Below are 8,383 nucleotides of genomic sequence, written 5' to 3'. Positions count from 1 at the left end.
TGGCCTCGGTGGTGAACCCTTGGATAGTTTTTTACCTCTCTCACAATCCTCTGAGATGTTTCACAGCGCGAAACGTCTTGTGTCTTTAAATAATACTTTGCACTGTAGCCACTCAGACTTCAAAACATTTAGATATGGTCTTATAGCCCTTTCCAGTCCTCGGTGAGCTCCTTTGTCTTACCCACAAACCAACAGCAGAGAGATTAAAACAGCTGCTCCCAAAGAATAAGGTTAATGAGGATGCTTTACAGCAGCTCGGACTGTTTGGAAGGGAATAAAACTTTGGATTCTCCCATAGACTGTGGCCGTTCGCAAAGGGTGTGAATACTTTTGAACATGCCACTTTTTGTTCAAATGTAAATGCAAGACGACTAATACTTTTTTCCCCCACAATAATGACTCTCGTGCACCGTCTTATTATCTTTTGGGAAATCATTTTCGGTCAAAAAAAACTTGCTGATTGAATAAAAGCAACTTTAAGCCAGGGGTGTGAATAATTTCGTACTTGACTGTATGTATATATTGTTATTATTATTATATATATTTTGAAGTGGATGAAAACCTTTCATTAAAGTTGTCATAAAACCAAAACAATGCTTCTTGATTCACTCCATGTTGTCTGCTGTACTGCATTTGTGTGTGTTTAATGACTGAACTTTCATACGTCGGTAAACAAAAGAATGCATGAAGATTTGCTGTGTCTTTAACGAGTAATTCGTCAGTATTAAGTTTAAGCCGCTGTTGCATGGAGCATATTAGCGTTTGAACTTCCCCAGTGCGTCTCACTCCAGAGCTCTGCTTCCAGTGCGGGTTTTTCCTTCCGATTCATGCGATCCGCTCCGGGTGGATTCGCGCATCCGGGCTCTGAATGAGCTCATGTTGGGTTGCATTGCTTCAATGTCTCGCGGTGAGAGATGCAAACAAGCGTAAAGAGCCATTAGAGCTCCAGTGGAAGCAAAGCGAAGGACTGCGCGACTGCAGCTGATTCTCTCTGCGTGTGTTTGGGACGTATCGCTGGGAATCTATCGCGTTGAGGGCGCTCGCTGCATTTCGGCGAAATGTCGCGTTTCCAGCTGCTTTTCCCGCTGGTTGTCGTGGACCTGGAGTGGATCTGAACTGTTCCGATGGCTGCGGTCCAGTGAAACCGGCCTGTCTTTGGATCTGTGCGTGTGTGTGTGTGTGCGTGCGCGCGCGTGCATGTGTGTGCATGGGTCTATGTGTGTGTATGAGTGTGTGTGTAACCCCAGCACATTTCCTTGGAGGGGTATTTTTGTTGTTTTTGGGCTCTATGGGATGCATCTAGATCGAGCTGGATCCTCTGGGGGGTGAGCGCGCACGTTTATTACGTTTAATATGTTTTGTGCAGGAATGTTTTTTGTGCTGCCACTCATTTGCTTCTCTAGCTTTAGCCGTCAGGATTAGCACCGCATTGACCTCATGGCTTTATCCCGTGTTTGCATGCCTGAAATGTCACAGCAATGAACCAAGACCGTGATTTATTTTATCGTGTTCGTCGAAACGGTTATCGGCGCGTAAATACGTTTTGTTTTCAACGTTCTCCGTGGTTCGTGTGCGTTTCGCCGGATTTGGGTCTTTGGGCTATTTCAGCGTGTCTCAGACGTGCCGTGGATGTTTTGTGTGTCAAAAACGTGTATTATTCGGATACTTGTAATTGTTTTGCTCCGATATGTCTACAAGTAAATCAGTCCGAATGCTAATGCTAACGCTAACGTACTGCTCTTTGTCATATCCGCCGTTAGCGCTGCTAGCGCGCCGCTAGTGTTTTTTTTAGCGGAATAATAATCATATTTGACAGCCACGGAGGTGATGTTTGTGTTTTATTTGTCGTGATTGATCTGTTGGGCTTGATTTGTGTGGCGGTTTAATCAGTTAGTCGAGTGTGTGTGTGTGATGAACTCGTGCTTACAAAAGCTAAAGCGGCTAAACAACGTGTGTGTGTGTGTGAACAGAAAGACACAAGATTCTCACACACACACACACACACACTGTATTTCTGAAAGTAAAATGTTCATGCAGTGGTATTCATGAAGTACATTTGAACTGCAGCAGTGCATGTTTATGGGAGTTATGAAGTGAGGTAGGACACGTACTGTGGTAATACCATGGTATTCTTGGAGAATCGCTTTAAAACACCAGCATACATACATTTTAGTACCATATAAATAACAAAATGATGATACCGTAACTGTACTATGGTGCAACCTATTTTTTTAGAGGGAAGGCACCACCTTGGTATAATCATTAGTGGCTGATATCTGGAGTTTGGTTTGTTTAAAGCAATTCAGTTGTAGCAAACGAATGTATTTTTTGCTGCAATATTTGTTGAATGCACTAAAATCTGTCGAGGCGACCACGGCTTCACACGATCACAAAAAGTGGAACATTTTTGCTTTCAGCCTCCAAAATGGCAAAATGTTGAAAAAGCACTACACGCCCCAAGTACTGTGAAGTCATACGCATGAGGAACTTTTGGCTATAATATTTCGGATGTGAAATGTGGTGCATATTATATAACGTTAACGTTTGCACTCATTTTATCGGTTCGTGCATTCTCTGGGATTTGAACCCGTGACCTTGGTGTTGCTGGCGCGGGGCTTCACTGTCGCACAGCTCATACAGACAGCTGTTATGAAGCTTTCAATACTCTTAAGGTGTTTTATATCATTTTCCGAAATCTCCGGTGCCTATGGAGCACAGCAGCGTTTTCCATTTTTTCTTTTTCGCAGCTGCCTTGGTTCTGGAAGTATTTTTCCCCTAGTGATTTTAATAAAGTCTTCTTTAAAGGGTTGCAATCCAAATCGGACAAAAAAGACCAAGTTGCAAGGCTGTGAGCTAGAGAAAAGGGAGTGCACAGAAATTAAATCAAATCTATGTTAAGTATTTACGTGAAGTGCAAAAAAATGCATTTATATTGGGTGCATTTATATTCAGTCCTTCCTGGAAGGTGGTGGTTTTGGTGTGATTGCTCGTCTCTGGATGGATATTTCTTTGCAAAATCATAGTTAACATAGCTTTTCATTACAAACAATAACGTTAAACACGATTATTAAAAAAAAAAAAAATAACGTTGAACTATTGTTGGCTGATGGCTTTAATGGAAACCTATACCATTGATTAAGAACCTTGTAGCTCACAGTCTTTAATGGTTTATAAGTCACTGCTAAAGGCGTTTTATGGAGAAAATGAATGGGATTTTTACTTCCGGAACTGAAAAAAGAAGTGCATTATTCTGAATTTCTCAGAAAAGTCATATGTTTTGTTTGCGTAAATAATGGCAGAATTGTCTTTTGTTTAGTGAACACAGAAAACACGCACGCACACGCCGACGGATCAAAACCGTTGTTTTCGGCAGCGGCAGAGCGAGGGTCATTTATCAGGAAAGAACAGCAGCTTGATTTGTTTTGGTGTCAGTTTGTCATCCTACCGCAGTAATTATTGTGTCCCGTTTAGTTTGCTGAAGGACAGAATCCTCCCTCGAGTGTCTTCCCTCATTCCTGCTGTCAAACCTCACAAGTCCTCTCGAAATCTCTGCGGAAAAAACCGTTGAAACGTTACATGATCAGAAATTCAGCCCCACGTGCAGCAGAGCCATGAACATTTACGCTTTGCCTTAATAATTCAAGGTCTGCCAGCGCTCCTGGCGTCGACGGAGTGGTCCGAGGTGCTTTTCCGCAGGTTCAAAGACTCGGAGTCATTACGACTAATGTAACATCATCAAGTTCAATTCGCGCAAATTGCTGTCTCTTGACATTTGGCAGCTCCTGTTTCTATTAAGTGCAAAACAACCGTTTCTGCCAAAATATCGCAGCGCACTGCCAAAGACGGTCTGATGTTCTGCCGGTGCTCCAAGTCTGTAAATGTTCTTCACGGATAGTTTCAGCCCTGGATGCTGATTGGCCGGTGCGCTCGGACAGGTACATCTCGTCAATGCACGTGCAGAAAATGCGATATTCGGTGTTTTCTTGCGAGGTAGGGGGCGTGTAAAAACAAACCCAGAAAGCTTGCAGCGCGGAGCGAAAGTGCTAATGTTTGAGCGAGCGGATTCGTTTTGCTTCGCTGTCAAAAACCTTTGCAGTTCTGGTAATGAGAGTCGGGTTTCTGAAAAGCGCGTTTGGAAAGTACCTGACTTTTTGGCACGTTTTTAGGGGTTTATGGTTCTCTTCGCGAGTCATGCAGAAGCGCATGATTTTTGCGCGTTGCTCAAGTTATTTTCATCTTAGTTCCCCATTGCAACGCAGTGCGTCGTTTGACTAGAGGTTATGTTACCTGGTTTACCTGGTTTGCTTCTAGCTTTGTAAAGCACCTGAAATCTGAGCTTTATAACCTGCCTTTATTCAAGACTTGACTGGATTTCTCTTAGATGCGTTAATGTGAATCATTCTACGTTGAGTCGCCGGGCTCTTTCGTTTAGCCGTTTTCAGATTATTGACATTGTGAAAATGGTTTATTATTATAAAATAAACGTAATTAGTTATTGAACCGTAGAGTCTTTTATTGGTTCAGTTTTATTAACTTCATCTCAGAAGCTCAATTTTGAATTGATTTTGGGCTGCGGCTTCGTTTTTTTACGACCTAAACCTCCACCAACGTAGAGACTTAAAATATCTCAATGCAGCGAAATGTTTCTTCAGCTACTAACGCAGGTCGATTACATCCGAGGCCAGGTTTGGAGGTAATGCACTACTAATAAGGAGAATTACACAATCATGTATGTTGCTTTTATATTACACTTGAGCAAAACGGATTCAGCGTTCCTCAAAATCAATGAAAACTCAGAATGTGACGCAACCCGGCAATAGTACTTCATTTATTTCAATTGAATTAAAAAAAAAATGGAAAAAGTAATTGTGACTTATGTCAGAAAAGTGTGACATAAACTCGCAATTACCAGAAATAGTCATAATCGCATTCTTGACCTTTGGGTTTAAATCTTGCTTTATTTTTCAGAATTATATCACAAGTCTAAAATCGCATTCGCAAGTCACAGTGGGCTAATGACTTTATTAGTTTGCCTTTTGTGCATTTACATTTTTTGCATTGCATTTTTGCCAAAAATAAAACTCTTTATTTATACTAAAGGCAAACAACTGGTCTGCTTTCCGTAAAAAGTAACTCTGTTCCTTGTTTTAGAGGGCAGTGTAGTATTTTAGAGACGAAGCCCTGTTCTGTAAAGACAACGCTAAAAATACAGTTTTTAGAACCGTTCTCAATATTAAAGATTAGCAGAATACACACCACAACTATAACAATATCATTGGTATAAGAACGCTTTTTTCCCTGCTGATGAATGATACAGATATTGACAACCAATCAGAATCCATCCTCGAGAAATCGAAGCGAAAGGCGAGCATGCTCTTCGAATAAACAGACGATGTCGTTCGCTGAATGCTAATATCGTAATAATATCAGTTGTATATAACTAACATCGTTATAACTTCAGCAACACTGTCAATGACTATTTTATTTTTTAAAAATTTTACTTATTACTCGTAGTATTGCAAATACTAATTAATGCTCGTTTACATTTATCCGTTTGTTGCATTTATGCCAATGTGGAGCACTAGAGCAAGAACCATTCAGATACTAGACCTACTAGAATACCAACACGCCAGCCAGGCCAATTAATCAGACGATTTGGCCGTCTTATTAAAGTCTGTCTCCGGAGGCCATGTATGACAGTGATTTAACCCAGTTTTTTTAATTGATTTGGGGTAAAACCCGTTTGATGGTTCTGCGGGCGGATGGATAACCTGCTCTGGGTTCGTGTTCGGGATCCAGCAGAAGCCTTTTTTGGCATCAGGTGCCGTTGCGGTCGGAGTTGTCCTGATCCACAACAAAGCCTCCTGGAGATAAATGGCTTGCTGGGGATTTCTATTCCTGCGGCGAGCGCGGCGAGGTGAGCTCAGGATAACGTCTGCTAAGTCACTCTCTCCCTCGCTCTGACATTTTGTTATCGTGCTGCCATTTGGCCGGAGCCCAAGTGGATTCTAGCGCAGTGAAAGATGAACGCTTTGCTCATCGGGCCCGGAGCGGAGCGTGTTGAATGACAGGGGCGCGGTACGAGTCCTCACATACACTTCAGAGCGGGAAGCCGTTCAGGATTTTACAGCCCTCATAAAGCGCCGGAGTTACGGCCTCGTCTTCGGCTCGCTGCTGGGGGCCGTGTTTTGTGCTTCTGTCTTCTAGCGAACGAGAGGGATTGTTTTCGGCCAGTCTGAGATATGGTTGTCACGGCACCTAAATTACGGTATTCGGTATCGATAGCGGTGAACATCCACGGTTCTCGGTACCAGAGAAAACACACACGCACAAAAAAGTTAAAAACGAAGAGTTTTTAAACAAAAATAAAACGTACAAAAGTCAATGTCATTCTTTACTGCTGAAGTCATGTTTCAAGTTTTTCCACGAGTAATAAAAGTATGAAAAACAAGTTTCACCCAAATTTAATTTGTCTTTGTAATTAATGAAATTCAAACACATTTAATATTTTTTTATAAATAAAGATTTTAAATTTGAATTAATTAATTTTTAGTAGCTTATCAATTATATTATTCTAAATAATAGCAATATATTTGTGGAACAATGTCTAAACCGAACTTTTATTTTGACGGGTTGCCTTGAATACATTTAAATTTCTGTGTAAACGTAAAGAAAACGTTCAAATCTGCTGAGGCTGCTTACCTTTAAATGTTAAGATCGACTTTCACTTAAATATTCCGACACAGGGTTTTGTATTTTTAGGTACAGTTGTGCGTTTTCTTTGCTGCCATTTTCTTGGTACTCCCACAAACGTTTTTTTCTTAGTCTTGTAAAGCCTGAGTCAGCTGCTAAGATTAATGTTGAAGCTTTAATGCATCGCTGGGTCTTTTATGAAGCTTTTGAGTTCTTGCTAAACCTCCTTTTTAAAGTTGCATGTATATGTTTGAACAGACGGCGTTATGTTTAGCTCAGCTACTTAAGCTTTCTTGTATTTTAGTTCTACGTGTCGATTATGTAAACAGATATTCTTAAAATTAAATTTTATAGCTTGTCGTTCCGCCAAAAAAATAATCCAGGCTCCAATAATTATTTAGTACGTACTTTGTTTTTTATACAGCAATTTCTCGAGCGTGCTACATTCAAATGGCAGTAGATCTCCGCCTTGGCGTTGTCCAGAGCTAGCTTCATTATCATTTGCCACGTTTAATTTGCATGGCGTGATGTTTCGTCTCCTTGTCGTTTGCAGATGGTGCTAATTTGTGTCCTTGCGTGTTTGTTTTCGTTGTACCTCCGTCAGTTGCAGATATCGAGTTGCAGGCAGATGTGCTTCTGTTAATGTGCTAAAATCAGGGCTGTGAATGTGTGGGACCTGAGACGCGCTAACATCAGCGGCAGCTCCGTCTTTATTTAATTACACCATTATTTCTGCACGGCGCTAGCGCTAGTCTAATGCTAGTTGAGGCCGACTTGATGGCGTTCGTCTTTATTGAGCGTTTATTTGAAGTTTGTCGCCTAAACGAGCGTTGGTGCCTTGTGCACTGTTCATAATCGCTAGATAGTGTGACGACGTGACGCCCGTCAAGCAATCAAGATGTGAAATGAGCACCTGCCACCTGCTAAGTGCAGGAATATTTAGCCGGTAGACAGCGGGTGTGTTTGTCAGAGGTTTCCAGCGCTGTGACAGATGACTGCGTCTGCATTCACGAGATGTCAAAACATGTCAGGTAGTGGGATTTTTCTGCTGCCTTTTCATCCTCGTTCAGACCTCGCCGCTGTTCGGAGGCTAAAAGCGCTGTTTGTTTGAAGAAACCTGAAAGATAGATTAGCGGCGAGTGACTTGCGAGAGAAATCATCTCCAGGAACAACGAAAGGAAGCCATTATGGGATTTGTTAAAAAGAGAGATTGAAGGACTTCTGGGTCGTGATGTTTTGGATATTTTTGAAGATAAAAATCTTAGTCTTTAGAAACATTTAGATGCATTTAAGAGAATAATTTTAAATCAGTGCTACTTTGGTTTGAATAAAAACGTTTGTACGATGCGATTTTAAGCGTTCTCTTGTTTAGATGAGATCCATAGAGTCTCGAAACCAAAGAGAGATTCTTGACCACACCCCTTTAAAACGTCTTAAACACACCCCCACTTCTCTTTGTCACAGAGTAACTCCGCCCAAATGTTTACCCGGTGTAAGAAGGCGGAGCTGTTATTAGTCTGTAGTGTTGCTGCGGGCGCCATTTTCTGGAGACGCTTGCGTTTACAACACTGTTCCAGAACAGTTCGACGCTAATGTGATAATCAGTAATCATGTCCCTACTCGTTTGTAATGCGTTTTAGTTTATTGGTCGTAGCGCCGGGACGCGGCGTCACGTTATAGTTATTCCCAC

The 8,383-nt window shown here is 41.6% G+C and overlaps 1 protein-coding gene across 1 annotated transcript in view; it reads left to right on the top strand.

Annotated features, from left to right (window-relative positions):
• Positions 1-877: 877 nt before the first annotated feature.
• The window catches only part of znf609a (zinc finger protein 609a), an 86,483-nt gene continuing 78,977 nt past the window's right edge, over positions 878-8,383 (top strand). Inside the window, exon 1 of the mRNA XM_043227681.1 lies at positions 878-1,325. The gene's annotated coding sequence lies outside the window, so the exon portion shown is untranslated. The remainder of the gene's footprint in view (positions 1,326-8,383) is intronic.

The sequence above is a fragment of the Puntigrus tetrazona genome, chromosome 25, assembly GCF_018831695.1.
Source record: "Puntigrus tetrazona isolate hp1 chromosome 25, ASM1883169v1, whole genome shotgun sequence".
Classification (NCBI taxonomy): domain Eukaryota; kingdom Metazoa; phylum Chordata; class Actinopteri; order Cypriniformes; family Cyprinidae; genus Puntigrus; species Puntigrus tetrazona.
The sequence above is the reverse complement of the archived record's forward strand: the minus strand, read 5'-3'. Positions and strand labels throughout refer to the sequence as shown.